The sequence below is a fragment of the Girardinichthys multiradiatus genome, chromosome 9 (genome assembly GCF_021462225.1).
Source record: "Girardinichthys multiradiatus isolate DD_20200921_A chromosome 9, DD_fGirMul_XY1, whole genome shotgun sequence".
In the NCBI taxonomy this organism is placed as follows: domain Eukaryota; kingdom Metazoa; phylum Chordata; class Actinopteri; order Cyprinodontiformes; family Goodeidae; genus Girardinichthys; species Girardinichthys multiradiatus.
The window spans coordinates 43805859-43828458 of NC_061802.1; the positions used below are offsets into that span (position 1 = coordinate 43805859).

Sequence of the window (22600 nt, forward strand, 5' to 3'; positions counted from 1 at the left end):
AATATACTAGAAGTTGTTTTTGTAGAATATTCATTCATATAGTGTTTGGGATCTGGCTGCCAGTGAGGTACATTTCATTTCATTTCAGGTCCTGGAAGCCAAATGTGTTCCCATTCTCCTTCATGCTCCCTGGTTTCTCTCTCTGTCTTATTTTTGCAGAAATCTAAATTGATCCGGGGTGAAGGCAGACAGAGATAGCTGTATTTTTAATGTCTTTCAGCAGCCACATTAAGAGTGCAGTTTGTATGGCGGCTGGGGGTGAAGAGGTCGTTGGGTGCTGTGACATTAATAATTTAATTGCAGCTTCGGATCTGAATGCCGCAGGAGCTCCAAGTGATGAATATTATTAATGATAAGAAAAGCAAAGCCCGGGAAGATCAACGTATATGCAGACATGCACCAGCGTTTAGCATTTTGTGTCTGTCAGTAGGGATCTGAGGACGATTGTAATCCCACTCCAATATTGTTTCTGCTCTGATCTTTTGGGCTGAAGGTCTCTGGCCCAAACGAGTCTGTCCCTTTTGCTGCTGCTGTCAGCGTTGACAATCCTCATGTTTATTTCATTTTGCGTCTGGGCTGTCTCGTTTCCCTATCCTCCAATGTCATTAACGCTCCGAGCCAGGACCCTGCAGTGGTGTGCCTAATGAATTCCTCTGCGGCTCCTCTCTCCCCTCCTAGTTACCCCAGCTCAAGGTGTCAAATTAAAGCCGGCTGAGAAAAGAGCCAGGGAACGCTTTTAGTGAGTGCTTGTTTGTTTCAAGTGGTTACTACCACTGCTATCGCGCAGATTTCCTGACCAGTGAGGGCAAAAAAACGTTTAATCTTTCAATGAAGAAATGAGTCTGCATCTGATGTCCACATGCTGCTTTCACCTTCATTTTGTTTGTTTGTGATCGCTGAGATTGTGCTGCACTACTTGATCGGGAGATGTTGGCATGTTAGCATTTTGTCTCTCCAGGATAATTTGGGGAATGAAGTCAGCTGTGAGCATGCCTGGGTGACTGCTAATTGTGCTTTATTTAGCTGTCATCGCGAGGAGTGTAACGAGCCCCGACGTGTTATGGAGCTGTGAAGCTGCAGAGGGGAAGCAGCTTTTCTACATTCACCCTGCTCTCATCCAGCATTGCTGCTTTACAGACTGTACAGCAACAATGCACCAATCAGTTGGCCAGAGATGGGAATCAGTCAACGTTCCCTTGATTGGCTGTTATCAGTAATCGGCAAGTTTAATGCCTAAAAGTCAGACTTTTTCAAATCTGTTTATTAAATACATCAAACTAAGACCTTGGTGCATGTTCAGCCTATAGACGCATCAACCAGCAGCATGTACTTTCATTCATGTTGTTTTCTGTTTAATAAAAATCAAATAAAGGTTAGACACATGTGGTTTGATGCATTAACTTAAATGATCTTGTTATTCTAGGACTCAAAGGCACATTATTCCCTTTTTTATGATTTTTAGAAAAAAAAATGTGAGAGAATCAGAATCGGTATTGGGCAGGAAAAGCCTGTCATCACATCTATACTGAACAATCTGAGTTTGATGATACATAACAAACTGTTCTGTAGCTTATGTGTAGATTCCCCAGTGGTGGTCCTTTGGAAGTGACCACAACATGGTCGGTGCTGCAGGCCCTTCTGTGTGCCCCCCTCTTCGTCTGTGACAGCACTGCTAGATGGGAAATTGTCAATCAGAGCAGCGTGGGTGGCTTCTGTGGTGAAGTTGGGGGGGGGGCGTAGTAATGGCAGCTTGCAAGACTGCGGTGCATGATTATGGCTCCGTGCTGCAACTGTGGTTGATGCTGCAGCGCGCTAAAAGGAGGGAGCAACTGCACACCTGTCATCCAGCATCCCTCCTCAGACCACAAAGGAATTCCTTGTATGAATCCTGTGGGATTCTTCAAGCAGCCTTCTCCCTCGTATTTCTCGCCACAAACCATTGTAGCACCTGTCCATGGCTCGTTAGGCTGAAAGAATGCGCTGCGCTAATTAAAGATGCGTTAATAGGCTTGAAAAGGCCGCAGCTCCACTTTAGGGGAGATTTGTGGAATCTGGGCTTTGATATATTTTAATTAAAGATTAATTAAAATATTGAGGATGTTATTTAGAATCTCTGACGGGCTTCTGAATACAGACCGAGCACCTTGCCTGTTTCTCAGGAGCACAGGTAGATTCTAGAGTTCCCGACTCCTCCAGGTTTTGGAGAAAGAAAGAAGAAAAGGAAAACAGACATTCGCTTTGGGAGGGAGTGGCCAACGTGTTGGCTTAATTAAATTTCTTTTCGCCCACACCCCCCTCCACCCTCACCCGTCCTCTCTTCTGTTTTCAGCTGGCAGAGCAGCAGAGTGGCTCGGAGACACGGAACACTAGTTGTGCTGGCAATTATGTTAATGGGATGCTATTAGGCCATGATTCCGTATGAGCGATTGGGGAGAAGAAGAGCCCCGGCGGCGGAAAATGATAACGGAGCGTGCGCCTCGTTGATACGGCTCCAGCAGGATGATTTGCATAATGAACCCTCCCCGCTAACGAGGGGTGTGGCCTCGACACCGAGCCACTTAGAAAGCTCCGGAGTCGCAGCATGAGGCGAGCCGACACAGAGAGCACAATGTGACAAAAAGATTCATGGACTTCATCGTGGCTGTAAAAGCCATTTTGGCACAAATGGAAGTGTAGCATGCATATCCTCCTGCATGCTGCTTTCCCAACTTCCTGTACATGCTCTGCTCAGCATCTCCTTCTTCAGGGAGACATGACAAGGCTTTTTCTTTGTAATGCACTCTGATCTTGAAAAATGAATAAGGACCCCTCCGTATTGTTGGCTCTTGGTCACATTTAGCCTCCTAGCTAGGACTCAGTAACATCCAAGGTGATTTATTTCTTGTCTTCTGTTGCTGCTATAGAATATTTTTATTTCTGGCGGCTCTGTTCTAAAACGTCTTCAGCTTCCATAAATAGAAACAAATCAAATATTCATAATACTGCCATTGTCAATTTATTCATGTTATTTTTTTACTTTCAACCTTTCTTATGAGAGTCATTTAGCATTTTATGTGCAGCACGAGCACATAAATGTGGATTTATTTACTTAGTTTTTTTGCTGTATGATGCACAGAGAGTGAGGCAGGGAACCACCTATGGGCACCAAAGCCCTGTGGATTCCCTTGGCAGCAAAAGTAAAGCAAGCAGAGCAGAGATCGCTCATTCATGCTGCATGTTTGATCGCTCGTTTCGCCTAATTTAGAAAACCTGGGTTACACACTGATACCGTTGACCCAAATCCTAACAAGTTATTATTAATGTGATCATCATCATTAATGCCATCATACACCTGCTTCAACAAACCCACTGTCATCGGGACAAAGACAGTAGCACTGTGAGGATCATGTTCTATGATTTCTCCAGTGCATTTAACACAATCCAGCCTGATTTGCTTTGTCAGAAACTCCAGAAGACTCAGGTGGAGGCCTCAACAATCTCCTGGATCAAAGACTACCTGACAAACAGACCACAGTTTGTGAGACTGAAGGGTTGTGAGTCTAACCAGGTAGTCAGCAGCACAGGAGCACCACAGGGGACTGTACTCTCACCATTCCTTTTCACTCTGTACACCTCACACTTCCAGTACAAGACAGAGTCCTGTCATCTGCAGAAATACTCGGATGATTCTGCAGTCGTGGGGTGGATCAGAGATGAACAAGAAGCTGAGTACAGGAAGGTGGTGGACCACTTTGTGGCATGGTGTGAAACGTGACTAAAACAAAGGAGATGATTGTAGATTTAAAGAGAAATAGGAATAGGTCAAAAACTATTTCTATCATGGGAGAAGAAGTGGAGGTGGTGGAGGAGTATAAATACCTCAGTGTTAACCTGGACAACAGACTAGAGTGGAGATGCTACTGTGAAGCCATCTACAAGAAGGGACAGAGCAGACTGTACTTCTTGAGGAAGCTTAGGTCCTTTGGTGTTTGCAGCAAGATGCTGCATATCTTCTATAAGTCTGTTGTGGAAAGTGTGATCTCTTCTGCCATCCTCTGCTGGGGAAGCAGCATCAGAGCCAGGGACTTAAAATAGCTCAACAAGCTGATAAAGAAAGCTGGCTCTGTTCTGGGGACTCCTCTGGAACCTCTGGAGATCATTGTGGAAAGAAGGATTCTTCATAAAATGAAGAACATTATGGAGAACCCTGAGCATCCTCTTCATGAGACTGTCCTACAAGAACAGAGTGTCTTCAGTCAGAGGCTTCTTCAGATGTGCTGTAAGACGGAGCTACAGGAGATCCTTCCTGCCCACAGCCATCAGCATCTACAACGGCTCTTTGAGGAAACCTTCATAATATGAGCTATAACAACATTTAATTTCCCTTTGGGATTAATAAAGTATTTTTGAATTGAATTGAATTGAATCATACAGTGTGGTGTTTTCCTCATTCTCTTGCAGCCTCGATACATTATCTGTAGGTCCGTGCGGTGTGTGTGTGTGTGTCACCTTTAGATGCAGCCTCAGGATTTGATCGGACTGATCTGGAAGCCCAGGGGAAGACATTAAACACCCAGAGGCTAGCTCTCTTTAGGCTGCCCTCTCCTCCGTTCATTCTCAACCTTTCATTTCTCCTTAATGAGAACTCCTCCTAATTATTTCAGTGGCTGGAGCATGGGGACACAGCCAGAGTTAGACCCCCCTCCGCACGCTACCACCTCCACCCGCTCACAGACGTGACTGCTATGCTGATGAAGGCAGGAGATCAATAATTTAGGCGCCGATCCTGATGAGGGGGAAAGCGATACAAGTGAGCGGGCCACTGGATGTTAAAGGCACAGCCCGAGCTCCAGTCAGAGTTATGTAGAAGGTCCTAAATGTGTTTGCTGTAAGCAGCCGACACATTTATGTTTACTGGAATCCTTATTGCTCTCCCTCTGAGCTGAGCCGGCCTCTAAGTGCTTGTTTACCTTGCTTTCTATATCCTGCGTATGATTATTGTGGTCTGCAGAATCCCTCCCAGAGTGTTCTGTCTGCCAAATGATTTGCATTTGAAATATATGTGGATATAATTGATTTAGAGGCATGAATATTGATAGCATCTTATCAGCTTGGTGCCCATGCCTCATAGTGCGGCGAGGAGAATAATGGTCCTCTGAGCATTTTTCTGGTCATCTAGCTCTGGTGAATGCACACATAATCTTTAAGTGTAGAGAGCCTCAGCTCCACGTAGCCCTTCCATGTCCCTCTGGGGAGGCATCCATGCATCTTTTAAGGACTCCTCACATCAAGGAGGCCTTAGCCAGAATACCCTGCAGTCTCTGCCTCAATTATTAAAGCCAGGATTCTGATGCTTTTCTCTTTAAACTTAGCCTTGGAGGAGGAGAAGACAGGCAGAGGACAGTAACCCAGCCTGTCCTCAGTTCCCATCCCTTCGCCTTGAAGGGAGAGGAAGATGGCGACAAGCTTCAGTCACAGTTTATTGGAAGGTTCTCTGTTCTTAATAGAAACTTGGAGGAGGTTCTAAAACATTCATATGGATCTCATATTGCAGACATTTCTGCTTCAAACAGAATGATTCACTGCAGTTTTCCAGCTCTGCTCTCACTGTCACTGTGGGAGAGAAAATGGGTCTGCATCCAATTATAAGCCGGGACCCGTTTGCTCACAGTGTTTCCTTTGATTGATGCGTTGCGGCCTGTGATCGCAGCTCTAACGAAGTCCAAATGGCCTGGATTGAAATGTTACTTATTGACTCAGCCTGACAAACAATAACATCAACAACAGACGCCAGTGTCTTCTGTGCTGGGTTCCATAAGCCCGGTGGAGATGAGAGATGAATCAACTTTAACACAAGGCTGGATCTCATAGAGGCTCCTCTTCACATGGAATAGAAGAAGATTTAGATGCTGCAGACAGAATACCTCTTGGCCCTGATTGGCTCATTGTTTATTTTTCCAGATAAGCATTCCAACTCGCCGTATAGTTTGGCTGATTGCAGCAGCACTTTATATAAACTCCATATATTGTCTCTGTGGATTTCAGCCGCGTTTCACTGATTAAATATTGATGGTTCTGTAAAGCCTGGAGCTGTACTGGCTACTTTATGCGGAGTCACAGTCTCCCTCAGCAGAAGCAAAGAAGCTCCATTGATTTGGAGATGTTTGTTGATTTATGCCATGAAACAAGAAAGAGTTCTGACAAATATAGCTGATTTCCAGCTGAGGTGTGAGAGAATCTGGAAAAATACATCCGTGAGTGTGAGATAGCCTTATGTCCGACATCTGTTACACTCAGTTAATAATGTCCTCCAGGAGCATAACTATCCTGTGCTTGGGAAAGGATGGTGGGGACTGGGATGGCCTAATTGGAGAAAGCCGTATTCAGCAGCAGCAACAATCAATCACCAGCACACAAGAAATTTGGTGTTTGGAAGCAAATTGTGTCTTTGATTCTGCACATGTGAGTTGAAATGTTTCTTATATGCCTATAAATGTCACTGTTCCATCCGTCTATCCATTTTTGACGCAGCTGAATCTAAGTTTTCTTATGTTGTTGAATGATGTCAGTACCGCTGTCTGAGCAGCCTAACTCCTAAAAATAAATCTACAAAGGATTTTTCTGTTAATAACTTTTGCATGTTGCATGCTATTTTTTTCCTGTTTTGTCCTCAGTCAGGCAGCATGTTTTTAAATTAAGCTTTCTGTGCTTATTTTATTTAAGAAATATTTTAATATACTAAAGATACCAAAACAATCGACAGAACTAAGGCTGCGTTAAGGTACAGAGTATTTGTTTCTGAGAGGATGTTTATTTATCTATGGCATGGAGAACTGATTTCACTGAACCAACAGAGAAATGGCGAAGGAATCTGCAGACGCCATCATCCTGGATTGCATCCACAGATGAGCTTGAGCTCACCACCACCTGCGTCTTTCTTCCTACTGTGCAATAGTTGCCACATACTGAGATAGCTCCACTCAATCCTTCTTTCTGTTTTCTTTCTCTGCCTTTTCTCGGAACAATTGATCTCCATGCTAGTGGAGGTTTTTATGGTTATTTCTGCCTCTCTCTCTGTGATTTCCTGATATCTCTGGGTCAAATCAGCACCTGTGTGAAACAGAAACATTTTAGACTTTAAGACGGCCCGAGTGTTTTTGTTCAGACTGTATACCACAGTGTGGGTCGGAAATGCTTTGCTCTTGGGAGAAGGAAGCTATCCACATTTAAGAAATGGATGAGGTAATGTGCTGGGAGGTAATGGGTTTATCCAACATACTGGAACACAGAAGTTCATTAGAAGAGTTGAGCCTAAACCCCTTTGCTGCTTCCCTTTACTCTGTTTGTCATAACAGACTGGAGATGCCTGGAAATTCAGATCTGGAGGGTGAGCTGGGTAGGGTTGGACATTTTGGGATGTGGGATATAATGCTGGGAAGCACCATGTAGAGCAATGGGTGACTTACTTAATGTATGAACTGGCCTGTATCCAAGCTACAAACAGTCCGTGTCGTTTCTACTGGCAAAGAATGACGATCAATAAGAAAGCACTCAGTATTAATAGAACATAAGTGAACTGTGTGTCATGTTAAATGTGTAGACATGTCTGTGTCAGTAGGGACTCGTCTACATTTCTAAAATATGCACCAATTATGTACTTAATACTTAAAGGTGACCTCCAAATACTGTTGTTTTTCCAGTTTTATTTTATTATAGACAAGCTGCTCAGATTAATTCCAGGAAGCTGGAAGAATTATTCCATGAAGGCACATCTTACAAAGCAAACTGGTCTGTTTCATGTCCAGATCTAGTCAATCTGGATTAATCCAAATTCATTTCAACACAATATAATTCCAATACAGTCGGATTTAGACTCCAGTCCATTTTTATATACTTTACTTTTATCCAATTATAACACACTCAGCAGATTATACTGACACTTTACTTAAACACAATCCAGCATCTTGACCATACACAGGATAAAAGTGGAAACTCCCTTTTAATGGGAAGAAACCAGGTTCAGGATGAAGGGCCACCTGCTTTGACCAACTAGGGGTTCAGAAGACAGCGACACATGCATGTCATATGCTACAATAAATGTATGAGTACATACTCTTTTACTACAGTTGGATAAGCTTTAAATGACACATTTTGAAAATTCCAGCCTTTTACTCAAAGGTTGACTGTGCAAATCAGAGTGGTCATCAAACGTTGCAGAGAAATATACAGTTAACTGTTTGTCCAAAAATACACTGATATAGTAGGATACAACAGATCCTAAAGTAATGAATGCTTTAAAGATACTTTATCTGCCTTGAAATAGATACAGAGTATGCCATTTTCAGCTCCCCAAGTTGCCACACAACTCTACACAGAAGTGTTGCTGACAATCAGCAACTCCCCTCCCTACAGCGGCACATCTGGCTAAGAATCAAAACAGTGCGCTGCTGCTGGAGGTTTAAAACTCCTCTACCATGGCAAGTATGTCCAGAGAAGAGCCTTTGTGACCCTTTCTAGGTCAGAAAAGGCAAAAGCATTGTACGAAGGTGTTTGGCCTATGAGGCGAGTGAAGAGGAAAAGCAAAACGATGTTGATAGACCTTCGGCTGCAGAGTGAAGAGTGTGTAAGCAGATTAAATATTAGGAACTTGGTGACACCCCTATTGGTCTGAGTTCCCCCACTGAGATGTGTTTCCCCACCATGCAGCAGCTCAGTCCTGCTGCAGGTTCGAACTCATGGGATTGAAACGAGCAGCTCAGCTCCACCCTGTCTGTTACTATTCAGTTCTAAAGGATTTAAAGGCTAATATGGCTGTTAATAAAATGAGTAAACGTTAACAAATGAAGAACCCAGACTGAAGATGACAAGTCCAGCAGAAACCATAGCAACCTACCCTGCTGACAGAAGCACAGAAGCCCAACAAGGCTGCTGCTGAATACATTTATACAGACCAGATCCTTGTTTACACTGTGGAAACCTGTATTTCACGGTTCATTGCACAACTACATCCCCTGTTGACTAATCTGATGTTTGCTATACAGGTGAACAATCCCTAAAGGTTGTCTTTTCCTGAGTGGTGGCAAAATTGCATCCTAATTAATGTTGTTACCTTAATCAAGACAAAGAAGAGTTGTCACTGAGAGGACAAACGGCTAAACATGATCACACTTGTACCAGGCCAATGTCAGTGTCACCATGTTAGAATGCTTTTTTAATTTCTGCCTTTTGGTTATTTTTGGGGCAAGGATACATTTCATATACAGTTGTAAAGTTGTAAAGTCATCACAGTGGTGTGATTTAGAAAAGTAAGATGTATAAAGGCACTGGTTTACTTGTAGTGACACATTTTGAATTTGACTGCATCTGGATCTGTTCGGTTGGATGAATCACAGCTTCAAAGCATAGCCACGATATCCCAGTTTCCACTCAGTGACAGTAAACATTGCTGTACATCATCACAACACAAATTATATCTATTTATTGATTCAGTCATCAACCACATTTGATTTGCCTTAAAATACTGCTGTTGTACATTCATTTAAGGGTTTAGTAAGTCCCTGGAAAGATTCTCATTTAGTTTAGTGTGGATATGTTCTGAAACAAACCGAAAGGCCTGCGTTCACACACCACTGGACAAGACAGCATCTGAGAGAAGCATGTTCAGTTTGTGAACGCTTTGCTGCGTGGTGGTGTCACCATTATAACTCCGTGGATAACCTGTTCTGTGCGATTGAGAAATTGTCGAGAGAGTCTCTGTGTTGGTAGGATTTGTTTGGCACACTGGTACGGCATGAATCCCCACGTTTCTGGCCAGCACAGAAACACAGTTTCCAGTCTATTTCCAGCACAGCGTGTTCATTCTAGGTGACTGGGGAGGGGTCAATGCATCATTAAATGCCTATCCTCTGCCTCTACCCGAGTGTGAAATGCCATGACTCGGAGATGCTGGTCTGCTTTTGCTTGTTCAACCATTTGGCTGCAGCTCAGGAGTCCTGGACACAGGTTTATAGTGCCTTTCAGAGAAGTCAAGTAGCTTACACGTTAGGAGGTCGGAATCCAACGTTTTAGGTGTGTCCAGTGAACTGCATTTCAACACATAACAGTGCATAATTCAGAAGTGAAAGAAAAAAGATGCAACATCTCTATTTTTTTTCTTTTACAACTGTAAAACCTGAAAAAAATAAAACCCTTTGCTTCAGAAGTCACCAGATTATTAAAGTGAGCCCATATGTGTGATATCTGGCTTTAAAGCCAGCTGCTATGTGAAGGTCTCAGAGGCTTGGTAGAGAACAATAGTGAACAAACATCCATGGCCGTCCACCTAAACTGATAAGCTGAGCAAGAAGAGCATGATCCAAGTAGCAACCAAGAAGCCACGGTAACTCTGGAGGAGCTGCAGAGATCCACAGCTCAGGTGGTACAATTTTAGAAACTATGAATCTTTTTCCTTCTACTTCAGAATTATCCCCTACTTTGTGTTAGTGTGTCACATAAAGTCTAAATAAAATATATTGAGGTTTGTGGATGTAAGGTGACAACATGTCCCCTATTGTTACATACCTGTTAAGCATTGTTAGTATTCTCCACATTATTTAACTTATTTAAACAATACGTCTGAAACAAAATGCATATCAGTTAGAAAAGACTGTAACCTTCCTAAAAGGGTATCCACAGTTCTCATAATCTGTCAGAAAGGAGCAACGAGCCTGTTGGGGCGTATCGCAGCAACAATAAAGCCAGCCACTTACCCCCTTGTTGACTGTTTAAAAACCATTTTATTGTTGATTTAAAGAGAGCAAACTGGATAAAAAGAAACGCTGCAGAGAGCGGTGTGGCCTTCTTGGCTCTGGTTTATACAACCTATATTATAGGCCTTTTATGACATTTAAAACTTTATTGGACAGGACTTAGAAATCTGGGGCCAGTATATAAAATGAGGAATTTATTAGACTTAGTGCCCTTTTGCAGCTTGTGTTTGAAATATTGTTCATGGAGAGGGACGAGCCCAGCCTGTAGGGTTTTAATGCCGCTCTCAGTCAGTAATGATGTCTAGTAAAGAGCAGGTAGCAGATGCAAAAATAAAAGGAACATGTTATATACAAATTTAGCATAACAGATGTGATGTGGCATTTTACAATGCCAATAATCCTCAAGTGACCCTGCAAGTCAGTTATAGCTGAGTGATTAGCACAGGGAGCAAAGCTCAAAGCTGCCTCTAATATGATCGAAAATATAGGATTTTATTTGCTTGTCAGGTTCATCTTCTAATGACCCGCTCAGCTCAAATGTATACCTCCTCCACTGTATTTGATATTTAGTAGATGTGTATATAAAAGCACCATGCTATGCCTGAGACTTCTTCCCCCAGGCAGGTGTGCATCCCCAGCCACGAGAGCAGAATTTAAAGGGAGCTGAGAGGATGGGCTCTGCGGGGAAACCAAAGCACCGAGTCAATAAGGCCTGAATCTTTTATGAAGGAAGAGGTATTCAGATCACAGTTCTGCTGACAGCAGGAGCAGGCTGCTGCTTATATGAGGAGACAGAGTAGTCGAGGGTCTAAAATCTCACCCAGATTTACCTCAGTCCTGATTAACATTGGAGCTGCAGCTGGTTACAGCTCACACCTCAGCTTATGGATGCTTTCTTATGCTGTTATGCCAACAACACTGTGGTAAAACTACAGCATGACAAAACAGCTCAAAAGGGTATTTTATTATGTAGTATTGAGCAGAGCTGGGAGCAGAAATGACTATTGATATACTTTCATTCTGATTGTCTTTTGCAGACTTTACTCCCAAAAAATTACATACCTCTGTTATCTTATTTATTTCTATATGTGAGAGTTAGATGATACCAAAACAGACATCTGGATGCAACACATTCAAGCAGCTTAAACTCCACTATTCAGTCAAAAAAAAGGCCAGTCATCAAAGGAAGAGATGAGAAACCACACTCACTTATAGGAGAGATGTTACAAATCCACAAACCTGACTGATGGGGCTGAAAGGTTGGAGATAAATGCTGTTTTTGCTATTTTCCATTGCACATGGCTCACAGGCAGATGATCTTACTTCTGCAGTTGGATGCACACAACTCTTTGTCTTTGCAGTCATAGCACTGATGACAGGCAGAGCCATGTGTATATAAATACTTAACTTGCACTTGGAATATAATACTTTGCCATATATTGCATCCAAGGAGCTCTCTGCAGATGCAATGTTACACACAGTGACCATTTTACATGTGAATTCTGTTTACTGATAAGTAAATTGTATTCTATTTGGAGGCATTTGAGTAAAGCAGGCTGAAAATTAATGCATGCCACACTATTCAGATTTTCACTACTTTGTGTACACCATAACACCAGATCCTAGTGAAATCCATTGACATTTGTGGTGTTGGGGGTAAGCAATGTGTATTCCAACCAAAAATGAACTTAATAAGATGCCATTGTTATGGAAGATTTAATTTAATGATGCCAGTTTAAACTAAAAGATGAGGCATTCCTCGGTCAAAGTTATCAAGTGTTTTTTAACTTCAGACACTGCTGTATAGGCTGAAGGCCTCTGTTCACTCTCCAGCGTCTCTGATTTCTCTCAGATTTCAGCGAGGATGTCTGAGCATGTGTTTTCTGGTACCAGACAGAGTGCCTGAGTGGCTCTTGTTTACTAAGGCTGCGTCCAGAGAGGTTTCAGACTCTTATTGATTAGGGAGTCGGAGTGTGTCTGAGAACTGATGTTTCTGTGAAGCGTGAGCTGAAGAATAGCTCGCGTTGTGTAGAGAACTGAAAATAGCCCATCAGCGCTTAATCAAATTAATGCACACTTGCCGCTGCCAGAATCTAATTTGGCACGCCGGAGAAATGCACAAAGACAACAAATGACATTGGATGAAAAGGGGAAATATTAACTTGAGAAGGGAACAAATATACAGAGGGCTGTAATAGATTTCTGGGAGCGTAGCGTTGACACTGCCCTGCTCATTCATGATATCGCCTCAGGACACAGGAGGGAGCAGGTGCAGCATCGCAGAAAGGTCGAGGTTGGTCTTTGTGAATGTTGGCCAGCTCCACCGGGGTCTGGGAGATGTCCACAGCAACAGACCTTCTTTATGTCCCTTTTTTCTTCTAGCGATGCTCCGTTGGCTCACACTGCAATTAAAAGCAAGTGTCCATCAGAGGCTATCTCTGCTCTGTGTGGCCCATATGTTTGGGTGCTGATAGAGAGCGGATTACTGTGTTTGGGACGCAGATAACAGGCTGTTTATAACCTTGGCAGAGTCTGGGGTCTAATCTGGCTGGAGCATATTTCCCCCTTGCTCCCTGATAAAGGCCTGTTAGCAGCTTTATCACAGGGGAAGATAGAAGTCGAGGCAGAGTGAGGCAAGCGCCGCGCTGAGTCCAATCTGGCACCACACACACGGTCCTGCTGCTTTATTTTTAGATCGATCCCCCCCCCCCTCTCTCTCTCTCTCTCTCAACATTGCAGTACAAGGTCTAACAAACTTACTAAAAGGGCAACGTCACCATTCATAATCATAACATTTGGAGTTGAAGACATGTATTTGTCACCATGTCTGCTGCAGTGTTTAGAATATTAAATCTGAACATAAGTCTGGATCACAAACCAGAATGTAGTGTTTCAATAAGCTGTTCTTTTAATGTGCATCTGTGTTTATTTTATGCCAATATCCTCACTGGATAAGCTTTTTTCCTGCTTACACCTTACCGAGTGCAAGTTTGCTCTGCTATTTCCTGTATCCCCATCATGATGGCTCTTTGTGTAGGCACAATTAGAGCGTGCACTCTTTTCACAGCCAGGGAAAATTGCCGTCCGCTGTAAATTGCTTCTTCGGCAGCTTAAAGAAGATCTCTTGTTACCCCCCCTCATTCAGCCTTTCTAGCAGCCTGCTCTCCCCTTCTTTCAGGAAAATAGCTTTCTCGCAATCAACAGATTGCTCGCTGCACTTAAGGGTAAATACAGGTAGACTGGAGTATTAGCATAACATTATTCAGACAACCTCTAGGCCGTTGCTGCTGCATCTAAGCTGTGTGGTGAAATGAAGTGCTGCAGAACTGTAGAGCTGAGATTTTCTTGAGGGAACTGGAATGGGTTCAGAGTAAAAGTGTTGGAGGGTGGTTGTGAGGTTATCTCGGTTAATGTTCTCTGGGATCTTCTTTTAGAGCGTCTAGAGAGACTAACTGGTGCGGTACATAGGTCAGTGTGAGCTCAGCATCCAGTTGCAGACTAAAGATGCATCAGTCAGGCTGTACCAGGCCAATGCCAGTTTCCACGTTTTACTCGGTTTAACTTGTCGCTTTTAAATTTGACCAATTCCTGTTACTCCTAAAAGAGAAATAAATTGCTGCAGGTTCTGATATAGGTAGTAATTTGAGTCTAACAGAAAATGAATGGATTAAAGATTATCACTATGCTTGCATCAAAGCACATGTCCCGAACCTTTACCTGATATTTGTTTAAACTCAAAAAAATGCGTCAAAGTACATGTTGTTGGTTTATGCCAGGGTTCTCCAACTCCGGTCCTCAGGAGGCACTGTCCTGTTCCAACACACCCTGGTTCATGCGTTTATGGACCAAAAATGGTGGGAGTTCTTGGTTTTTGCGTTTAATTAACAGGGAAAACAAATCAGATTTTTAAGTATTTGATCTGCTTATCACTGATCAGGAAATTGTCAGATTGCGATGGCCAATTGATTGGTTCTTCTCTACAGAAGACCATCCAGAATGTGGCTGGATAGCTCTGGATGCGTCCACAGAACCAAACCTGCATTTTAAATAAAAAGATCAGCCACAGAACAATATAAAGACTTTTACACATTCACTGATGATCACTTATGATGATCTACCATCCATCCATCCATCCACCCATTGTCAGTAACCGATTGTCCTTGCTGGTCACGGTGGGGGAGGCTGGTGCTTTTGTCTAGTGATCATTGGGCAAGAGGTGGGGTACACCCTGGACAGGCAACACACACACCTAAAGGGCAATTTAGAGCCACCAGCAGACTGTGGGAGGAAATTGGAGTACCTGGAGAGTGGTTTAACATTCCCAACCTGCTGCTCCTCTCTTGGGTCGACCTTATTCTTTGTGTCCATACAAAGACACCGACTGTATCCTCCCCCGTTACTCCACCCTTTACTTTTCTCCTTCTTGATTTGTAAGAAGGGTTCCCTCTTGACCTACATTTACATCTGCTCCCTGACCCGAAAAGAACCCAAGTAATCAGCTGCTCACTCATCAGCACTGAACTTGTGTGGTGTTTATCTTGGCTACAGGGGGGTGTTTAGCTGTGTGCGCTTGCAGCATCCCTTGGGCTTTGTGTCTGGAGCTGCGGGAAAGCACAAAGACTCTGCTCTAAACAGACGCCTGCCTGCACTGCCACCCGGGCCATTCTAGGTCATCCGATTACTCTCCACAGTGATTACTAATCAGGGCCTTGTGCTAATGTGCTGCATCGCCCAGGCGGGGAAGAAAATGCGTCACTCAGATCTCTATCTTTTTCATCAAGGGACGTGTCATCAGTTTTCCTGAAGCGTCTCAAATATGGAGATAAAGCCAAAACCCACTCAGTCTTAAGCAACACAGAGCATTTAGTTGTGATGTATTCCACAATGAGCCTTTCATTGTTTCCACCTGAGCACCTGGAACAGTCAGCTCTGGCAGCTGCTTGTACACAAACATACAGAGAGGAACCCCTCCAGTGCATCCCACTGTGGATTCCACGAGCCAGCAATTTTTTTCTGAAAAACCCAGAGCTCAGGTTGGTGTCAGCTATAAAGACCCTGAACATACCACTAGGTGAACAAATCAGTCATTTCTCTTCTTCACTGCTTCACATCATACATATGAGCATTAACCACACTCCAGTGTCGGACGTGAAACATCTTATCGAGCATACACACATCCCACCATACACAGAAAGAGAGAGGAGATTGAATTTCACTTCACAGAAATATAAATGTAGACCTGCAGGAACAACTCTAAAACTTGCTTCCTGGTTTCATTTCCTGTCTCTTCGCTGTGGGATTTCTTTTATCAGCAAATGTGATATTATATGAATAATCTCATTTTCCTGCAGCTTTTTGCTGCTTTCATAATGACAATTCCCCACATTCCTGAGCTTGATGAACACCCTCACTCCTTTAAACGACACAGATAAAAACCATCCATTTTGGAGAGGAGGGAAATGAGACATTCACCTGGAAATTGCCCTGGAATTTCATTCATTTCGCTTATGCTTTAGTCCGTCTCATCTCAGGTATTATTGCTCCCATCTGTGCTGAACAATCAGAAAGGAAACCCTTCTGAGTGGCTGCATTAGATGGCCTTTCATTTTCCTGGGGCCTGCAGTCATAATGACATAATGTTGTGCACAAGCCTCTGCAGGCTCCTCTCTTTATTGCTGTGGATTCATGCTCAAGTAGCTCCACTGTTCTCGATGTGTAAAATACCATATCCTATTATTTCTCCGGCTAAATAACGTTGCTCTCTAATGAGAGCGCAGATTCCCGACATTAGACTGTATCGTCTCCTCTGCATTTCCTTAAAGTGCCAAGTGAGAGCCCCATTAATAATTCAGCTCATTAAAGTGTGTAATTAATCTGGAGCTGTGTAACAGGAAGAGACTGGGGCACCAGGAGAAACCTCTCCGGGGGGGTAAAAGAGAATCATTGGGCTAAGAGACAGCACACCCGCTGTGATGGAACCAGTTTCACAGCACACTACCAGTCTCCTTGCATCATTTATCTGGAGAGAAAATGCTACATGTTGAACCCACCAGTGCTGCTCCATCATCCCCCCAGAGATCTTCAGCCAGTTCAGTGTGGATGCAACACAGGGTCCCAGGTCTCAGTGTGGGCTTGTGTGCACATTGTGATGTTGGAAATCTGCTCTGATGTTTTTTCATAAGGCTATCAGTCTGTAGGTTTATTATATTTGTCACCAAACATGCACCGTCAGCCAGCGAAGTGGTAGAGAGATGCAATCCTCAGAAGAATCCTGTAGATGAGTGAAGAAAGTCTGCAGGGCGGTCTCCTGGAAGGGAAGACTGGAGAGCTGACATTCCATTCAGATTGAGCAAACTCCGACATGTCTTATTGTTCTTATTAGGAGTTTAACCTGCTTCTCTCATAGCTCACAATCATTGGCAAATATTAAACTTGGCAGTGTGAGGTAGGCTATTACTATGAAATTAAACCTAAATTATATGATGATTTATACCCACTAAAATCTAAGGGGAGAATAATTCAATTCAAGTCAATTTAGTTTATTCATGTAGCTCCGATCCACAACTAATGTCTCGAGGCTCTTTACAAAACAAACACATCAGGTTTACATCCAGAAATATTTTGTCACTTCAGTTATGTTGGCAGATTCAAAGTCAATTACATGTAGGACTACACTATTATAGGAAAAATTAGATTGGAATATTATTGTTAAACATTGTGATGACGAAGTTATGACTAACCTACATTTTCCTTGGTAGTTACTTCATTTTCCATCATAGTATCCCCACCGCTGCCTGAGCTTTCTGATCTTGGTCACTTGGATATAAATTCACATTGGACATATTGGATAGTTAAAGTCCATCTGAATGGCCAGATATAGTATTGAAAAGGGGGCTTCAGTTCATAGCACCTGAAATTCTAGTGCCTTTCAAATATCGATATTTGTTCAGTTTGTTATGCCAGTTTGCAAAAAGGTTCCTATTTAAGGAAGCGCAGCCGACTGCATCATGCACTCCTCCAGAACAAGCATGTGGCAACAGTGGATGTTAACGTTGCAGCACTCCATCATAATGAGCATGCATGTGGTGTCAATGAGAGGAAAGCTCCCTTCTAACATAAATAGCCTTCAGTAAAACCTGTCTCAGTGTGAGCGACCACAGAGGACTGGTCCAGTCTGCACCTCCCCAGGATCTCTTCCACCTGCTCTCTACCTCCTCCCTGCATCCCTAACAGCATAGTCTAGTCATTCTGTCAGAAAATCTTTAATCTATTGAAATGTTTAGCTCAGATAACCTTTAGGTGTTTCCTGGTGTTCCTTTAGCAGCTCCTTGACACTGGCCCCCAACGTTCAGTGCAGGCAGCTGAGGCGAGCCTGGTAGCTTAGCTCTCAGGTGTTTCAGGTAGTTTCAGTATCAGTGCCATTCATTGGAAGCATGCCTGCTGCCACTCAGGGGCCCTCCGCTGCTCCAGATGTGGTTTAATTTACTGCAACTTGGCTAATCACAGTGATTAAGGATTAATTACTGCTAATCACTTTTACATAAACTGGTTGGCAGCTGCAGAGCTGTGCTCTGAGAAAAATGCCACACACACCAGTCATTCAGTCAGTTAGATGGGACAAAGCTAAAAGCTGCCAGGCTTTCCAGTCAAGGGTTCTCCGACCCTGTTCTGGAGCAGTTTTGTTCTGTTGAGCTCAGCAGTCAGAGCCATTTAATCTCTAATAGCTGGCTACTACCAGACTGTTTATGCTGAATGTATTGTGTGGAGCTTGGTTGAATCTCAGTTGTTCTAGATCAAGTCATCTAGGGCATTTTTCTTGTTAAATGATGAGACATTGTCAATATTCAGCGCAGCAGTGGTGGCTGGTCAGGCTAAACAGATACCGCTGGGTTGTGTGACTCTGCTGCTGCACAAGATAAGAATGTGAAGAAGCATAACCACTGTGACTTCCATTAACACACACTGACAAGGGAATCACAGGGACATCAGGGGGTCCGGGATGAGGATGACAACACAGTCCCCACCACGCTGCCGCCTTCCCCGCCCCTCCCGCTCCAACTGAGGGTGGCAGTGTGGTCACCTTTCCTCCTTGGCCTGGTTTCACGCTGTGACATGCTTGTCTGCTCTCCTGAAGGAATGGCTTTAATAAGGTAGAGCAGAACAAGGCGAGTGTTAATGACATGGCAGGCCCAGTCAACACACTGCCTGAGGCTATGGATGGCCTCAGTCTGGTGCATGCTGCTGGACTCTCATGTGAGACACACAGGACACTTGCCTAGACGCTCTTAAACTGCTACCCATCCTGAATGTCTGTGTTCAAAGCCTGACCACTGGATTGACTCAACCATCAGGATTGTAATTTATGCATTTTTTCATGATCCTTGAGGTTTTTGTTCTCATTTGTGTTTGTGTTCTCATAATCTCCCTGTTGTTTATTATGTTCTATAAGGTCTTGCCGTACTCTGGTTATTTCTCCGTGTTCATTAGTGTCAGTTAGTGCTCGCCCTATTAGTTAATTTCTTTGTGTTTAGTTTCTTAGTTTATTCCTGTGTATTCTAGTTTATTCCCCTTAGGTTAGTACTTGTTTTTCTCCCTGGTTAAGTGTTACCTTGTTTCTTAGTTTAGTTTCTCAGTGTTAATTGGTATCCCTTCCCCAGTCTCCTTACTTACCTTCTGCCTCATCTGCTCCCGCATTATCTCCTGATTATCACCCCAGCATCCCATGACATTCTCCACACCTCCCTCAGCATATGACCTCTTTGGTTCTCTTTGTTCTCTGCTGGATCCTCCTGTTACCATGCCTGCTTTTTCTTTTTCCCACTTATTCTTCCCATCAGTCTGCCTGTTACACTTCCATATTTCTCTATCCATGTTCCTAGTTCCGCTTTCCTTGGCAGCCCCCCCCCAGGTTTTGGTCTTCAATATTATTAAATCCTTTTTCTCACTATGCTGCTTCCACATTCCTGTCTTCGCTTTGGTCCAGCTCCAAATTCGCACAACATGACAGCTTTTTGGTGATTTTGAAAGTCTTTAAGATGACGTGTGCCTGAATGAACTGCAGACAGATCTCTCCATGTTATAGAAAATAGAGTTTGCTTTTAAATAGCTTTAGGCATCTCTCTGACTTCCTTTCAAACACCTCGCTAATACTGAAATAGCAAACTTTGAGTGTTCTTCACTCATTTCCAGCATTTATACCAGAGAGTAAAGTTACCACGACCTGGTGGCTGGGAGGATTTGCTGATCTGAAAGAATGTATGTCATTTTTTTATGTTGTTCCCTGATGCTGACCAGTCAGTACGGTCCATCCCTAATATGTTACATGCTATATTGTGTTAAGGTCCTTTTGGACTAATCGTGGTTAATTGTTCTAATGTTACCAGAGAAGTCAACCATAAAAACATGCCTGGTCAGTAGTGAGCCCCCTGATGGGTTGCAATCATGAATTTAAGAACTTGTGAAAAGTTATGAATTTATAGTTAAAGTTTGCACCACTTAACCCATGATAACTGAAAGAAGGATGATATGTCTGTTTTTAGAAGACACATCAGTGGATGGATGCTAGAGGCCACTGGTGTACCGATTGTACTGAGATAGGATCAGTCATACTGCTCCTCTAATGATGCTTCGGTAGTGTTTTAAACAGACATTAATGATGCTAAGAAACAGTAGTATTGTATTAGAGTGTGTTTCATCAGTACAATGAACGACCACTCTAACACAAATGGCTCTAGAATGCAGTATTTTAAAGGCTTCAGGTCTAATAACATCCATCGTTGGTATCTGGGAAGTTGTATGTGTGTGAGATAGATCAGACGATTCCCTCTTCGTCTGATGAACTGGCGGTGACAAAGCAGAGTGGTCACACAGAGGATGAGAGAGGAACAGAGCACCTTAATGTGAAGGCTGTCAGCTCGGCTCTCCTTGGTTTTCACCTTCTGGAGAGCACAAAGCCTTATCGCTTTAATTGACTCCTTATCTTTTTGTTAATTTCCCCTTTAGTGCAGTAGCTCCCATCTACCATTTGATATGTCATTTTACATTAGCTTGTGGATTTCTGACAGTAAGTGGCTGTATAGATCAGGATGTTACATAAAAAAGGCAGATTTCTTTTTAACAATGCTTAAGAAGTTCAGTTTGCACCCTTCCATTGACCTCTGGTGTTTTTCATTAGCATTAGAATACAGTCCATGACGATGTCTTTGTTTTAGAAGTGACTTTGTGTATATCCAATTATAAGTGAGTGAAATATATGATGTAATGTTCCTGTTGCTGACAGGAGCTGAAAGAGTGGAATCTTCACAAAGATAAACAGAGGGGACTTAAGCAGAGCAGGATTTAATAGTTTGATGCCTGTCATCTTCCTCCTGGTGTATGTTGGTTCCCGTTTCCATCCCACTACACTTGCGACTGTATAATGAATTATGCCGATGTTGAATTAGCATGTAGCTGTCGCTTCAGCTCGGGTGCTCGCCTCGTGACAGGACCACCGTAGCACAGGCCTGCGAGGAGAGTGGGGGCTTCGGCTGTGATTTATTAAGCGCTGAAGCCACAATGAAGTGGGCCTACTAAAGCACCGGTGAAAACAAATAGGGCCAGCGCTGTCACCGTGCTGTCACTGTAAATTCAAGCAGACAGGCCGACCACTGCCTGACCAGAAAGGGTTAATTATGCAAAAGCACTTGGCTTTCAGCAAGCAGGCATGTAGTTTTAATGATGAACCCTTTAAGGCAAAGACGACTCCATTTTTAATTCTACAATATAAAGGGTCATACTTTCATTTTCTTTTTGTTTTTTTATTTTTAAATTGAATTTAATCTCTTATTAATGGCTGATTTCTGTTTAGCCACAAATAGGTTTTGGGAAGCTCTTACCTGCCAATACCAGTTTTAGACCATTAAAATTTATCTTTAGGAACTATAATTAACTAATAATATTAACTGTAAAATGAAGATTTATCAAAACAGGCCATGGTTACAGTGCTGCATCAAACAAATACTAATATAATGAAATCCTGCATTGTTGCTATAGTGGAGCCCTTAGGAACCTTTTTTTTCATTAATTATATATTGGGAGGTGACGTCACACTGTGTGCAAAGAGAGAGCTGATTTTAGTTTAATTCCATAACAAAGACGACATTACAGAGTTTACATTTAAACTGTCAAGCTTATTATAGCTGCAGCTAGCATGGTTAGCTTTACAAACTGCAGGCAGCAGTCTCCTTGTGTATTCCATGAAGAGTAAATAGATCCTTACCTGAACTGTGAGATAGAAAACAGACTGCCAACATTTCAGAAGGATAAAACAGGGACTTTACTGTTATACCTTCAGCTTCCTGTTACCTGCTGACATGACCTCTGCAGGTCTCTGCAGCATCACTGTAATCAAAAACAATGTAAAGCCTGCTATTAAAGCTAAAAGCCTGAAGTGCACCTCTACTGACTAAATTTCCATAGGCTCCGTTCTTCATGAAAGCTGCCCTGCTGAAATATTTGTCGCTATAGTAGGGCAGACTGCAGAAACGTGCAGTAATGCTGTTACAACCTAACTGTATTTAAACATGTTCAGCAATGGTAACCTACCAGATGCTATTTTAATTTTCTAAACATTTTTGATTGGATGAAAATAAACAAATTTTGGCAGGCATTTTATAGCCAAAAATGGTAATGCTTTTTTTGACGTTAGTGTTAAATTCCTGATTAGGCACCTGTAATCTGTAGCGTGCCCAGTATAATTCCCCACTCACCCCCACTCTCTGGCTTTGGGGGGTGTGGATGGTGTAGTCCTGGAGGTTCTGGACAGGTCCAACCAGGGACATGTTCTGTATGTTTATAAAGTCCCCAAACCACCTTGAAGAGTCACTTGGGGCTGA

At 43.0% G+C, this 22600-nt stretch overlaps 1 protein-coding gene across 4 annotated transcripts in view; it reads left to right on the forward strand.

Annotated features, from left to right (window-relative positions):
* The window catches only part of LOC124873835 (pre-B-cell leukemia transcription factor 1), a 68169-nt gene that overhangs the window by 21498 nt on the left and 24071 nt on the right, over positions 1–22600 (forward strand). The window lies entirely within an intron of this gene.